General features: G+C 38.7%; 1 long non-coding RNA gene across 1 annotated transcript; it reads right to left on the bottom strand.

Annotated features, from left to right (window-relative positions):
• Nucleotides 1-937: 937 nt before the first annotated feature.
• LOC121236062 lies at nt 938-15,063 on the bottom strand. Its single transcript, XR_005934647.1, has 3 exons — nt 14,916-15,063; nt 13,809-13,814; nt 938-948 (listed from the first exon to the last, which is right to left on the bottom strand). It is a non-coding gene; the product is annotated as an uncharacterized LOC121236062 (long non-coding RNA).
• Between the last annotated feature and the right edge of the window lie 1,642 nt (nt 15,064-16,705).

Here is a 16,705-nt window from a genome sequence, read left to right as displayed (position 1 = left end):
ACTTCTCCTGCAGTAGTAAAGGCAAGGGGTGTGGTTGAAGCCATTTTATTTTGTAATTAAGGCTCTCAGGGTGAACCACGTGACAGATTATATTAAATCATATAGATTTATAAACTTGTATTTATAAGATATATAGCTTCGTAGATGCACCACTTGCATCCATTTCCGTTGGAAGCTTAAGAGGATGCCTGTCGTTTCACATACCAGACTTGTGATTAAACCACTCGTAAGCCTTGCGCACACAACATCTCGGTCACGCAATCATTTTTTAGTTAACTGGGCCATTGTTTGTAACTGGGCCTACAGATCCGGTAAATAAGGGTTTTGGCACTAAGAAAACAAGATTGTCAAGGGCATGACACCCGTGGATAGGTGAGAGACGTCAATAAATGGATATCCCATGATCCTGGGGCGGACGTACGTTAGTAGTTGGGGGGCTAAAATTTTTCAAAAATATGTTTTAGTAGATGGTTTTATCAAATATATCCTAATATAAAGATAATTTGCCCTCCCAAAATTCTTTCAAAAATCTCATTTAATACTTAGTTGTCTAGGTTTTTTTTAATTTTTTAATAATTTTTTTCATAATTACACCTATTTTTTGTCATTAATAAAATCTCACATTCTCAAAATTTTTTTTTCACATCTCATAAGAGGCAATAAAATATCTTGGTCTTTTTTTTTATAAGCTATTTGGTAAATTTACAACCTCATTTTTCCTATTTATTTACACTTTTCCTTTTAAGTCTTCCACTAACTAGCTTGTTTGGATTAGTTTTATTAGTAAGTACATATATACTATCATCAAGTTAATAATTAGGAGTGAATGCAACAAATCTAACATAACTATTTCTATCTATATTATAGAGACTTTACAATATTCAATCTTCGATTCAACAAAAAAATTTATCTTTGTTTACTTAATTTTTATCATTTGCTTCAAAAAATCTTACATGGCTATTTCTATCTTAATTTTTATCTTTCACTTGAGTCTGATGAAATTCAAGTGAGAGGTTTAGATGGGTGGCTTTAATAATTTAGTTTATCCCTAGATAACAACCTTATATGATTAATATTAAATGTCGGTAACACACTTTGTTATCTTAAATGTCGATTGTTGTTCACCTCTACATACGACACACTTTGCTAATTGCCCCCCCACGCACCAAATCCTAGTTTCGCCCCTGGCATGATTATGTAATATCCACTTGGATGGAGAAGTTACAGACAGTTAATTAACTCTCTATTAATGATAGTTAATTAACTTTTAGGAAAGTTAATTAATCACCCTATCATGAGACTATTTAAATAAGAGTCTTATATAAATTTGTTTAATTGTGTGTGGAAAACGTGATTGAATGTATAAACAAATGCCTCTTTTATTTTTCTCTACAAATCAAATATTTTAAATAAACTCTTGATCTTGAAATGTCGAGTTATTTTGAACAATTCTAGTAGCCTCCCAAATGATATAGAGATGCAAGTACGATAATTTGACGTGAGTTGTAAAATGAATATAGATGTGAGCTCCGCTTTAATTAATTCGAATTAACATTATTTAATAACATGAAAACTCTCTAATAGAAAGGAAAAACTACAGTATTTAGTTTCGTTATAACTTACCTTCACTATTTTTTTTTAGGATAAAGTCTCTTGTATTCACTATTAAACATAATGGGTTTATGAATGAATTCTCTGGAACGTTCTGCTACCAACATATCAAGAATACAAATATTCTTGGATTAGCACGTAAATTAATTAACATAAAGGTGGATTCCAAAAAAATAAAATAAAAATGAAAGAAGATCTCAGTACCAAGCCGTGGATATTATGATCCAATCAAGATCTCATGACCAAGCTGTTATAAACCTTTTCTTTTTCTGTCTCTCACCCGCCACTCTCCTTTTTCTCTTGTACGGTATTCACCATTTTTATTTCTATTGAGTGAGTGGTTGCACATTCTTTCTTAGAACTTACACATTGGTCGCTTGAATAAACTAAACCATGGATTTCAATTTCAACTAATTGAGGTACTGCAGCTACGCACTGCTGTTTCAGAAATTTTGTTTCTTCAAAAAGAGACACGATGAAACGCGTAAGACGCATCAACTGACTTGGACTGGTGGGGTACAGTGCTAGAACATGCTGATAATTAATATAAACATATATTGAGTAATATTAGGCATAAATTTTAAATAGAGAAGTTTTGAATATAGACTTTTTGTTAAAAAACAAGGTTCCACAAATAAAAAAAAGGGTTTTTTCATGGTTTTTCAATGTGGGGCTTACTTTTTGTGGGATTCTATTCATTATCTCACATCCCATATTTTAAATATTTTAAAATATAAATTTTATTTTTATTAAACTAATTGAGTTGTTTTACTCATAATCTATACACCACATATTTGTTATGAAAAAAAGAAAAAAAAAATTAAGAAAAGTGTGGTGTACGTGTAGTATTGAGGATGATAAACAGAAATTTTTCTTACTTTTTTATAAAATGATTGTGCAGAACTTGTTTATAGAAGCTTGTACAAATCATTTATCTTTCTTACTAAATAGACTACATTTACCGTTTACATGTGTTTGAAGTTTTCTTTCTTCCCTATATATATATATATATATATATAATATATATATATATAATATATATATATATACCAACTTTTGTCTAAATACAGTATTATTTTCATCTTATGACGTGGGGCAATCTAATAAATTAGTAATATTTCTATTGTACAATTAGATTCTTCAAAATTCTTTATTGTACGTCTTACAATTGAAAAAGAGAAACCAAATTATAATAACACAAAAAGTTCATAAAAGTGTTACGTACAAGTGAATCGATCATGTCTAAAATTAATATCTCAAATGAATAATTTCTTATTTGAGAAAATCTAATTAAATGTAAAACTTTTGGACATGACTTTTCCTAATTGACCAAACAACTTTAACACACGATCGAACTTTTCTTCACAATCCATTTCAATATTGAGTGCGTGCGGCATATATATATTCATATAAAAGAAATTGTCATTTGGACAACAAATGACGATCTAATCAATTTATTAAAATATAAAAACAAAAAAGCTAACATGCAGTAGTAATATTTAGTAAGTTGAACAATTGAGGAAAGGGATCGAGCTGGAAAGAGGCAGATAAAAGTTTAAAATATATATATATATATATATATAATGAGTAAATAAATAGAACTGTCTGTTTAATTTATAAAATTTGATGATCTCCTGATCTTTCCCATGCCATTAATCAATTTGGAACTTCTATTCTATTCCAACTTCTTTAACTTCCACGGTTCCTGCATTGACTCATGTTTCCATGCTTAATTTCCTCACACTGATCATGCCGCGGTATGATCACTAGCTAGTTCACGAATGTTGTCTTTTTCATACTAGGTGAAAAAATTTAACGCCTCCAAAATTAACGTAAATAATGTTTTAACTTTTAGATGTATATGATCTCCTGCTTTTGACAATGATAGAAATCTAATTATTTATATAAAACATATATTTAATTAGTCACTATATATATATATATATATATATATGGGTCCGGCTTGGGTGATCCTGTGGCAAAAATATTAACAAGATATTTCTTGTTAACCAAACCGAGGTCGTGTAGTATTTTTATATTGGAATCTTCATTTTTCCTGTCCACGGATACGCATTTCCATTTCCATTTCTGACTAAACAAACACACATTAAAACCCCAGAAATTTTAAAACATGAGATAGGCCAGTAAATAAAAAGCTCTAAGGAAAAAAGAATCCGAAAAGTCTCTTTCATTTTCAAAGCACAAAAACTCCTACATGTTTAGAAAGACCAATTGAGAGAGGAAGAGTGGTGGTCGTAGAGTTTGAAGAGGAGTCATGACGAATATTTTCCAATATCCGTGTTGAAATTTTATGCCTCTTTTATTTTCTTTTTTCTTATATATATATATATATATATATATATATATATCACTAAGTACGCAGCTACATGATTTCAATAAATATAAAATTGGACGTTCCGCGCGCCATATATATATATACTAAATCTGAAGCAATTGCTAATTCCAACTAAACCCAATTGAAATCATGCATTCCACAATCTGTCAACCACTACAAACAAGCACTACAAGAAAAATGGACTTTTGTGACCAATTTATTGTAACTAAAAGACTATTCGCAATCAATTTTAATTGCAAATAGTCATTTTATTGGAATTAACTAGTCACAAAAGCCCGTTTTTCTTGTAGTGAAGTAATTACGATAGTAAAACAAAGTGCAAACATTAACGATATTACAGATGTACGGGCGCGCGCCAGCAGATCATAGAGATTAGAAAATCATCTAGTCTTCATTATATCCGCATCATTACAGAGAAAATTAATATATATTGGTACTGCAGCAGCTTATAGCTAGGTCATATTCTTACATGACGTCCATCTCCGCTCTCAAATTAATGTAGGGCCAGCAGATGAAAGCTCATGCATGCATGTTCCTGTTGATCATCTCTCTAGCTAGCTGCATGCATAACATCTGGTGGCTGATCAATCTTCACTAATTTATCCGTACGATCCACTATATATAGAAAGAAACGTAAATAATGGTTTTAATTAATTAAACCATTAAAATCATACACGTACGTCGATCACTTCAATTTCGACCAGTTCATGAATTTCAACTTGAGGATCAGGTAGTACTTGTTCGGGTTCTTCTTGATGTTGGATGGTGCAGAGGATGCTAAGGCGGGGAATGTCTTGGAGTGTTTGATAAAGCCAATAGATAAATCGCTTCAACACATCCAAAACCACTCGATACAAAGAAGGCACGAGGACAAGTGCGGGGAAGAAAAGCCAAAAGAAAGGGGGCGGGAAAATGAGCGAGGAAAGCATGGAAAGAGCCAATGGAATTGAGAAATCTCCCACCCTCAAGCGTAATGGCTCCTGTGTTAGAGTGATGGGGAGCTTGACAGAGATGAAAAGGAAGACCAACATGACAAGGACGAGGACGAGGAGGAAACGGGGATGGTAGATGAGGAGGTAAAACTCCAAGTTGGCATACTCTTGAGGCCAAAGGTTGCTCTGGGATAAGAATAACATAAGACAGAGGCTTGTGAAAGGTGGAACAAGATAGCGAAAATCCACGCTGAATCTCATTCTTCTGTGCATGTGTGTATATATATATATATATTCTCAAATGAAAAGCTCGTAGCGTAGATCTCGGGTAAGAAGAGACGGTCTATCTGGTCTTATCGTGCGTAGATCTAGAATGGGAAGAGTTTGCAGGGAAGAAGATCCTCAAATCAGAGCTTATCCAGGCTAAGAAGTGAGGTTCCGGTACTCTTATCGTGACTGGATGAATGCATATATAGCGACGAAGAAAGGGGGGAACTTCTTCAAGGGTAAGATGGGAATTGAACTAACGGCTTCCTGGCTACCCATTGCCGACAAAGACAAAATATGAAAACTGCCTTTCTGGTTAGTCGACGGTTTCTTTTCACAATCATTTGGTCTATTTAATTATTATAATTTTTTTAATTCACGTATAAAATAAAATAAAAAATTTAATTTTTTAAAAATTTAAAATAAAAATAATATTAAAAACATATATTCTAATAATATTTTATTCAATTTTTAAATTTTGTGACAATTCATTTCATCTCATTTACAAAAACCATGCATCAGTATCATTTGACAAAGCAACCAGCTCCTTCCAGCTTCTTATGACGCATCCCAATTTTCGCTTTGACAATATTAATTTAATTTCCTTTTTATAAAAACAAAAATGCGATAAACAAATTATAATTGCATTGGCGTTATTAGATTAGGTTATTTTTAAATGTTAAAGAATGCACGAACGAAGAGCCCAAGTCAATGGTCCAAAAAAGTAAAAGAACCCCATTAAACAAAACAAAATAATTACTATTTCTCATCGATTAGACCCGCCCTTCCTTCAAAATGTTTATCTTAGACAAACTCCGTTAATGTTTTATCAAGCCCCTCGCGCAAGACATCCATGACGAAACTCGTTTGTCTATGTTCTCAATTAATAACTTTGCATACCCCTCGCCGACGGACTTCGACACATCTATCTTCACTATTATTATACCCTCCTGCCTCCTACGTCGAAGCTTCTTAATTAAGAGATATAATCATGAAGAACCCCAGTGCGTGCTTTACGCCATGGACCATGGTATTTAATTAGTTAACCTTTCTCAAGATCGCAGAAAGTCGAAAAAGGAGCAGAGAGATCAGAGAGAGAGAGAGAGAGAGAGAGCGAGAGATCATGTGTAGGTCATCCAATAAGAAGGGCTCTTTTTGGAACGATTGCTAGCCGAGGATCAAGGATTTGCATTTTTGTCTCTCTCTCTTTTCCCCTAGTTAATTTGTCCTCGCCTGTTCTTTGGCGTTATATGTCTGTCAGCATTTTTTCTTCCGATGCACGCCAGCAAAAACTTAGGCAGAATTGAAGCTTACTATTTTATATAAAATTGGGTGATTAATAGAAGTTCAAAAGTTCCAAGGAAATTTTATTGACGGATCAAATATATTTTGGATTCTTTAAAAAAAAAAAAGTAGTCATCAAGATTTATAAAGTTTTGGAAGAAGAAATGGTTTCATATATTAAATATTTTTTATAATATATCCATCAATGAGCTGGGAAAACAAAAAAAAAAGTCCAAAAACAAAAGAATTAATCTAATATTATTGTGCATTTTTCTTATGCTAACGTACAAATTATACAATGATGGCATACTTACAGAAAATCAAACATTGCTATGTTATTTCAATGAAATGTTTCCACACTTTCCATTGATGATCAGTACACACTGCAAATATGGAAAGGTTTATGACAGCCATGATTATAGCCTAAAGTTATCTCATTTGACTTTGCCTTAATTTGTGCAAGCTTCCTTAATACGCTCCCGCAAAATTGTGCTTCTATCCGCAATACCAATTTTGTGCCTAAGAGTTTATGTATATTGCTCTGACACGGGCTTTGTGAGCAGGCCAGCAAGTTGATCTTGGGTGTGAACATGGTGAACATGAAGAGTTCCACGTTGAACTAAGTCACGTACAAAGTGAAGATCGATCTGAATATGCTTCATCCTTAAGTGTTGGACGAGATTGAAACTACAATGTGTGGCTCCAAGATTATTACACAAGAGAGATGGTGGAGCTTTAAGTGAGAATCCAAGTTCATGAAGAAGATTAAGTAACCACATAGTCTCAGAGGCTCCATTAGCAAGAGCTCTATATTTAGCCTCCATAGATGAGCGGGCAATTGCTCTCTATTTTTGGAGCTCTAGGATATTGGGTTTGAGCCAAGGAAGCTGATGTAGGCCGAAGTAGAGGTGCGATTATCAACATTGCCATTCCAGTTTGCATCAGAATAGGTAGTTAGAATTGAGTATGCAGTCTTTTGAAGGTGGATACCATGGAAGATAGTTTGTTTCAAGTAACGAAGAAGGCGCTTCACATCTATCTTGTGTATGATTGTGGGTTTTTGCATAAATTGGGACAGCTTGTTGACTACAAATGAAATTTTTGGGTGAGTCAGAGTGAGGTACTAAAGAGCTCCAAGCACACGTCTAAATTTTGTGTTGTCCAGAGAGGATGTGCCATCAACCAATGTAAGTGGTGTACTAGTGGATAAGGGAGTAGAGACATCTTTGCACCCACCATGTTCGTTTTGGACAGCAAGTCACGAACATACTTGTGCTACAACAAAAATAATTTGACACCAGCAGGAAAAACTTCCACTCCCAGAAAAAAAATGTAAATTTCCCATATCCTTCAAAGAGAATTGCTCACCAATTTTTTAATAATAGAGGACACAAAGGTGGAATCACTGCCAGTAATCATAAGATCATCAACATACACTAGAAAATAACATGTAATGGAACCATGGCGATAAATAAATAGTGAAGAATCTGCCTTCATGTTATGAAAACTAAATTTAATGTGAGCATTTTTTAGGGTTGAGAATCATGCCCGAGGGGCCTGTTTAAGGCCATAGATTGCTTTACGCAAATGACACGCATGATCAGGTTTAGGCATGTCTTTAAAACCAGTAGGTTGAATCATACATACAGTTTCAATGAGCTCCTCATGGAGGAATGCATTATTCACATCCATCTGTCACAAAGGCCACCCTACATTACAACAATTGTTAGAACCGACCGAATGGTGGTTGGTTTAACTACGGGGCTAAAAGTTTCCTTGTAATCAAGCCCGATACGTTGATTGTAACCCTTCGCTACAAGGCGTGCTTTGAATTGATATGTGAATCCATCAGTTTTTCTTTTTAGCCCAAACACCCACTTACAACCACTGGATTACTGTAACACCCCGTATTTTAGTGTATTTTTACTGAAGGATTATTTTTTTATTGTTCAAAAATTGATCCTCTTATTTTAAAATTGGTTGAATTTTTAGTAAGTTTATTTCTATGATTTTAATTTGGTGAAAATTATTTTTATGTGCTTTCCAAATATTTATTTATTGTTATGCATTTAAATTGGTTTTAATATTTATTTAATTACTGTGGGATTTAATTATTTCAATTTGACTTTACCATTGCGTTTGAATTATTTTATTTAACTTGTGGTTTTAAAATCATTTCCGTTGGATCATTTTTGTGACCCAAGTTATGAGGATTGGACCTCATTTCTTTTCCCTCCATTTTTCTTTCCTTCCTTTTCCTTTCTTTCTTTTCTTTTTTCTTCTTTATTTTTCCCCTCCCCGCGCGCAACTCCCTCTCCCTCCCTCTCTCTCCGTCCGTTCTTCCTCTCCCCCAGCCCGCCGCCGTGCGCCGGCAGTGGTCGACATCGCCCAGCCGACCAGCTCCCCCTCCCTCCGGCGACCTCACCCCCCAAATCTCAGCCCCTACCTCGCCGCCGGTAGCCCACACGCACCCCACGAAGCCGCGGGCCACTTTCACGCCAGCGCCGCCGTGAGCCAACGGTGGCCTTCACCGCCTACCTCATTGTGTTCCCTTGCCGCCGGCGACCTCACCCCACCAACCTCACCTCCATTAGCGCCGCCGTTAACCACCAGTAGCCCTTCAAAGCCACGGCCACCATTCGTTCCAGCGCCGCCGTCGCACCACCATTGGCCACCATCTTCCTACCACTTCATCCCCGACCTCTTGGCAACCCATTGGACCCAACCCCACCTCCGATCCGCCACCGGTGAAGCTCCACCATCTACATTTCCGATTTGGGCATTTTGGTCTTCTATGCCCATTTCTCCGCCACCCACGGCAAACCACCACCACCATTGGCTTCACCGACCTCCCTAGGCCCTACCCTATCAATCTTGGGTCTTCGTTTGCCACCGTTTGAAAGTTGGTATTTGTGACCCACGGCCACAGTGTATTTTACACTGTGGTGTTGCTCAAACGTCGCATTTTTCAACTTCGAGATCCTTCAGAAATTGTTATATTGCACTGTAAGTATTTTCCTTAAAGAACTTTCGTGATTTAAATATATTTTTGCACTAACACATATTATCTGTGAATTGGTTTGTTTTGCCGGACTGAGTCCGAGGAGTTTCGGGGGTCGGATGGATTGTGGACGGAGTTGTGTGTTTGTTTGCATTGTGAATTGTGGTTGCTGGTTGTTGGTTATGGCTTGTTCATGTACATCGCATATTGCATGCATGATCATGTTTGTAAAGAAAACTGGGTTTTCGCATGATTGCATACATGTTCATGTGTTTATTGGAATTGGATTCTCATGTGAGTAAAAGGAAAAGAGACTGTAGGGATGATGGTAAGCAGGGATGGTGGTTGTGTCCCGCCTGTGATTCCCGCCTACAGTGCTCTGTTAAGTATTCGTTGTGTGTAAAGGAACTGTAGGGATGGTGGTAAGCAGGGATGGTGGTAGAGTCCCGCCTGCGATTCCTGCCTACGGTGCACGCGATAGGGATGGTGGTAAGCAGGGATGGTGGTTGTGTCCCGGCTGTGATTCCCGCCTACGGTGCACGCGGTAGGGATGGTGGTAAGCAGGGACGGTGGTAGAGTCCCGCCTGCGATTCCCGCCTACAGTGTCCGATAAATGGGTTGTTTGTGTGAATCATTTTATGGGAAAATGTTTTACGGATATTTTGGGCCAAAATGGGATTTTTGGCGTGTGTTGGAAATAATCATTTTTCTGGGAAAAATGGTATTTTATGACTACATGTATTTTGTCATATTGTTGGTTGCATTAATGTATTTTTATCCCGAGAGTTGTTTGGTTTATACTTACCTGTGGTACCATTTTATGGTATCGCAGATTTTGATGCAGATGATGTTGACGAGCCTTAGCTTGGCTCCGTTGGAGGAGTGATCTGGGATTGCTCCTGTTTAGTGGGTTATGTTTTTATCAATTTATGTATTTACCTTTTGTAATATATTTGGGATGATTGTATATTTTTAAAGATAAATTGTGTTGAATATTTGTATTTAAATTTCTGGTACTTAGTTGACTTATTTATATTATTCGCTGCGTTATTTTATTTGTACACTGTTGCATGTACACACACACTGGCACTTCGTTGGGATGTGTGACCGTGTTGTCACCATCCTGGCGTCTCGATCCCTGTGTATTTATATAAGGGGGATTGGGGGCGCCACAGGTGGTATCAGAGCAGTTCGGCTCTGGGTAAAACCACATGTCCCATAGGTGTAGTACCAAAAAATTTTAAAATTTTGATTTGAAATTATTTTGTTGGGAGTATATTATTTTAATTTATTTAATTTATTTTATTGTACGTTAATTGTTTGTTTATTTATCTTATTTTTGTTATTTTAGTTTATTTAGTTATTTTATTATATGGCAGGCAATTTTACTTGTTTCAATTATTTTCTTCTGTACTATTTCATTTGTTTTATTCCTTTTGTCTTATGATATTTTATTTTGTTGGTTTTATTTTATTTTATTTTATGTGATATTGTTGTATTTTAATTTATTTTGCTATAATTATATTTTTAGTTTGTTTTAAGCTGATACTGGGGTTAAGGGTTACGCTATGGCAGGAAAATGGTACGACCAAGAAGGCAAGCTAATGAGCCCGAGGATGAATTACCGAGGGGTGATGGAAATTATGCCATGGCAAGGGCGTTGAATAGGATGACGGAGTTTCTTCAGCAGAATTTTCGTCCACAGCAAGGAGAGCAGTACAGGGCAATGCAGGCCGGGTGCACCTATGAGCGCTTCTTAGCGCATAGGACCCCTGCTTTTTCTGGTGAAGAGGATCCATTACGGGCTAGAAGGTGGATTCAAGATCTGGAAAGAACGTTTGAAGTCTGTGGATGCACTGAGACCCAGAGGGTATTATATGGGAGCTATATGCTGCAAGGTGAAGCGGCAAATTGGTGGGAGACCAAGCGGTCACTTTTAGAGATGGAGTTGGGATCCTTGGCTGCTTTGTCTTGGCAGCGTTTTAAGAAAGAATTTGATGATCGATTCTTTCCTGTTTCGGTGAGACGGCAAATGGCTCGGGATTTCAATAATTTGGTTCAAGGAGACATGACTGTCGAGCAGTATGCAAGGAAATTTATGGAGCTTGGACGGTTCGCTCCTCACCTCATTGCTACTGAAGAGATGCGGGCTGAACGTTTCCAAGAAGGGTTGCGCCCTCAAATCCGCAGGCAGGTCGCATGCCTAGAAATCCAGAACTTTCAGAGGTTGGTCAATGTGGCCTCAATTGCTGAGCGAGAGCGAGGTGCTGTGGTAGGCTCCCCTCCGGGTAAGAAGCGACTGAACGTTGATGGTGAAGGGAGCAGCTCCGAGTCGCCACAGAAGTTTGTGCAAAGGATCGGGGCCAGAGCGCAGGCAGCTTCCGGTATACGTATTGGGGGCCGAGCTCCAGTTTGTGGTAGATGTAATAGAGCCCACGAGGGCGAGTGTCGTCAGGGTTGGAACCAGTGCTTTGAGTGTGGTCAGACAGGACACTTTGCTCGTGACTGCCCTAATTGGACCCAAGGAAATCAGGGTGGTCATCGCGGTGGTAGGACTAATCAGAGGCAACTAGTTCAGGCTCGGGTGTATGCGGTGACTCCTGGTAGTGCTGGCGACGAGATTCCAGGGACTCAGGACGCTGGAGTTATGGCAGGTATGGGTCTAATCTTACCTTTCGTAATGGATGCCATGTGTGGTTTATTCTTGAGTTTTGGAAAGTTATGCAAGCTGTACCCATGCCCGTTGGGTGTTGGAGGTTGTGTGATTTTCTTAAGAGTGTTCTGGTTGTATTTGGTATCCTGCTTTAGAGTGATGTTTGGCCCTACAAATTTCGAGGACGAAATTTTATTTTAAGGAGGGAGGATGTAACACCCCGTATTTTAGTGTATTTTTACTGAAGGATTATTTTTTATTGTTCAAAAATTTATCCTCTTATTTTAAAATTGGTTGGATTTTTAGTAAGTTTATTTCTATGATTTTAATTTGGTGAAAATTATTTTTATGTGCTTTCCAAATATTTATTTATTGTTATGCATTTAAATTGCTTTTAATATTTATTTAATTACTGTGGGATTTAATTATTTCAATTTGACTTTACCATTGCGTTTGAATTATTTTATTTAACTTGTGGTTTTAAAATCATTTCCGTTGGATCATTTTTGTGACCCAAGTTATGAGGATTGAACCTCATTTCTTTTCCCTCCATTTTTCTTTCCTTCCTTTTCTTTTCTTTCTTTTCTTTTTTCTTCTTTATTTTTCCCCTCCCCGCGCGCAACTCCCTCTCCCTCCCTCTCTCTCCGTCCGTTCTTCCTCTCCCCCAGCCCGCCGCCTTGCGCCGGCGGTGGTCGACACCGCCCAGCCGACCAGCTCCCCTCCCTCCGCCGACCTCACCCCCCAAATCTCAGCCCCTACCTCGCCGCCGGTAGCCCACACGCACCCCACGAAGCCGCGGGCCACTTTCACGCCAGCGCCGCCGTGAGCCAGCGGTGGCCTTCACCGCCCACCTCATTGTGTTCCCCTGCCGCCGGCGACCTCACCCCACCAACCTCACCTCCATTCGCGCCGCCGTTAACCACCAGTAGCCCTTCAAAGACGCAGCCGCCATTCGTTCCAGCGCCGCCGTCGCACCACCATTGGCCACCATCTTCCTACCACTTCATCCCCGACCACTTGGCAACCCATTGGACCCAACCCCACCTCCGATCCGCCACCGGTGAAGCTCCACCATCTACATTTCCGATTTGGGCATTTTGGTCTTCTACCGCCCATTTCGCCGCCACCCACGGCAAACCACCACCACCATTGGCTTCACCGACCTCCCTAGGCCCTACCCTATCAATCTTGGGTCTTCGATTGCCTCCGTTTGAAAGTTGGTATTTGTGACCCACGGCCACAGTGTATTTTACACTGTGGTGTTGCTCAAACGTCGCATTTTTCAACTTCGAGATCCTTCAGAAATTGTTATATTGCACTGTAAGTATTTTCCTTAAAGAACTTTCGTGATTTAAATATATTTTTGCACTAACACATATTATCTGTGAATTGGTTTGTTTTGCCGGACTGAGTCCGAGGAGTTTCGGGGGTCGGATGGATTGTGGACGGAGTTGTGTGTTTGTTTGCATTGTGAATTGTGGTTGCTGGTTGTTGGTTATGGCTTGTTCATGTACATCGCATACTGCATGCATGATCATGTTTGTAAGGAAAACTAGGTTTTCGCATGATTGCATACATGTTCATGTGTTTATTGGAATTTGATTCTCATGTGAGTAAAAGGAAAAGAGACTGTAGGGATGGTGGTAAGCAGGGATGGTGGTAAGCAGGGATGGTGGTTGTGTCCCGCCTGTGATTCCCGCCTACAATGCTCTGTTAAGTATTCATTGTGTGTAAAGGAACTGTAGGGATGGTGGTAAGCAGGGATGGTGGTAGAGTCCCGCCTGCGATTCCCGCCTACGGTGCACGCGATAGGGATGGTGGTAAGCAGGGATGGTGGTTGTGTCCCGGCTGTGATTCCCGCCTACGGTGCACGCGGTAGGGATGGTGGTAAGCAGGGACGGTGGTAGAGTCCCGCCTGCGATTCCCGCCTACAGTGTCCAATAAATGGGTTGTTTGTGTGAATCATTTTATGGGAAAATGTTTTACGGATATTTTGGGCCAAAATGGGATTTTTGGCGTGTTGGAAATAATCATTTTTCTGGGAAAAATGGTATTTTATGACTACATGTATTTTGTCATATTCTTGGTTGCATTAATGTATTTTTATCCCGAGAGTTGTTTGGTTTATACTTACCTGTGGTACCATTTTATGGTATCGCAGATTTTGATGGAGATGATGATGACGAGCCTTAGCTTGGCTCCGTTGGAGGAGTGATCTGGGATTGCTCATGTTTAGTGAGTTATGTTTTTATCAATTTATGTATTTACCTTTTGTAATATATTTGGGATGACTGTATATTTTTAAAGATAAATTGTGTTGAATATTTGTATTTAAATTTTTGGTACTTAGTTGACTTATTTATATTATCCGCTGCGTTATTTTATTTGTACACTGTTGCATGTGCACACACACTGGCACTTCGTTGGGATGTGTGACCGTGTTGTCACCATCCTGGCGTCTCGATCCCTGTGTATTTATATAAGGGGGATTGGGGGCGCCACAATTACAATGCATAAGAGCAGTAAGCTCATCAGACATTGCAGCGCACCATTGAGAATTGCAGATGGCTTGACTCATACACGTTGGTTCTATGGTCAGTGGGAGAGGATGTTTGGTTACTGAGTGGAGCTATTTAGGTTTGTAGATCTGGTTCATAGATTGTGTGATCATTGGGTGGATTCGTTGGTTTCGGGAAAGGTTGGATTCGATTGGTCCAAGGACATGTACAGGCTTTACAATTTGGGGTGGTTAAATTTGATTTAGAGAGGGAGTGGGTAACTAGGTTAACCGAGTTACTTTGCGGCGATTACTTTTGCGGCGATTTTATGTCTGTTGGAAATAAAATCGCCGCAATAACCTTTAATTGCAGCAATTTTTTACATCGTCGCGATTTTTTTACTTCAAGTTAGAAAATGGCTTTTTGCGGCAATTTTTACACTTTTACAACGGACAAATTCACCGCAAATACTAAATTGGTCTTTTGTAGCGAATTTTCAATTTTGGCGATGAAAAATTCGTCGAAAAAAGTAATTATTATTTTGCGACGGTTAGTTAATCCCTGTAATTGCGGAAGCGGTCATCTGCAGCGATTTTTTATGTTTAAAAATCGCCAAAAAAGAGTATTTCCAGTGATTTTAAAATCGTCGCAAAAGTAATCACTGCAAATAAGTAGTATTTGCAGCGAATTTAAGTTTCGCCGCTGAATTCAGCACGAAGTTTGAAATTGTTGATCGAATTCACTGTAAGTGTTTTTGTGGCGACTTTTATTCGCCGCAAATGAGTATTTGGGTTGGTATTGTTTTCGTTGATAATGACTTTTTCCCGGCGAGGTTTGAGGTATTTGCGGTGAGATTAAGACGCTGCAAAAAGTAAATAAAATTAAATTGCGCACTCGTTCTCCATTCGTTTCCCTCCAGCCGTTCCCCCCCTCCCTCCCCTTCTCTCTCCCCAACTCATCCTTTCTCGAGCACAACCCATGCCGGTAAGCACAGTCCGGCCCCAGTGACCCCACCACCGCCACCCCCTCCTTCTCCCCCAGCCCCCCGTCGATGTCTTCCCTCCCCGAATCTGGTCTCACCTCTCTCTATCTCTCGGATTTCTCTATATCGCCGCCACTAGGGCCGCCGTTCGCCACCTCGCACACATCAATGCCGTCGCCAGTTTCCATCGGAGCCCCCTTCTTCTCCACGCCCAACCCATCAGCCCGAGGCCCTCCCTCTCTCCCTTGCTCTGTTCGCAACCCACGACCACCAGCTCTCCCCATTGCCACCGTGCTCCTCCCGAGCCACCACTCCACACCAAACAACCACCACGACCATGCCTCTTAGCTTCCTCGTTAACAGATTTGGCTTGCCATTTTCCAGTAGACGGTATACTCAATTTATATGATGTTATACAATATCTTTTCTTTGATACGGTATACTAAAAAAAAACTATACTTTAAGACAAAGTCCTGTTATCAGGAAATATTTAGAAACTCACTTGATGGGTATGTTTCCTGTCATCTCAATTTGGTGATATCTAGATCTCAATTTGGTCTATAATTTTATTTTGTTCTCTTCAAAATTTGGTGCTACGTGGCTGGTTTGTCGGTGAGTTCTCTATTAATTGATGCAATGTGTCTAAAACAACATATTTCAGTTCGTTAGGATGGAATTTTTTACTCATAAAAAAAGGATGGAATTTTGTTTTCATCAAATCTGTAGATATGTGGTTGAGAATCTTGGATGTTGATGGTTGGAAGTATATATATTTTTTCCTTATAACAATATAATTGTCTTGTTCTGATTTTTCTTAATAAGTTGAATAATTGACAGGCGATTCACCATGGTCCCAAAATGTTGGAAAAATTTGGTATCGGGCTAAGAATAATTGAACTATATGCACTGTGAGCTTTACTGTTAAATAATAAATCCTGCTTTTTTTACTGGTAAACAAAATGCGTTTTTCCAAACATGGTATCTTGTCAGTGTTTTATTCTATTACTGATTTTTTTATTCAAAATTGATGTTCCAAAAAATTATATATCCTGTCTCATCTTTTGAGCTTAACGTAATTTTTTGAATATCATTTGTCCTGCATGTGATTTATGAGCTTTGAC

This window comes from Juglans microcarpa x Juglans regia, chromosome 6D (genome assembly GCF_004785595.1).
Source record: "Juglans microcarpa x Juglans regia isolate MS1-56 chromosome 6D, Jm3101_v1.0, whole genome shotgun sequence".
Taxonomy (NCBI): Eukaryota; Viridiplantae; Streptophyta; class Magnoliopsida; order Fagales; family Juglandaceae; genus Juglans; species Juglans microcarpa x Juglans regia.
The sequence above is the reverse complement of the archived record's forward strand: the minus strand, read 5'-3'. Positions and strand labels throughout refer to the sequence as shown.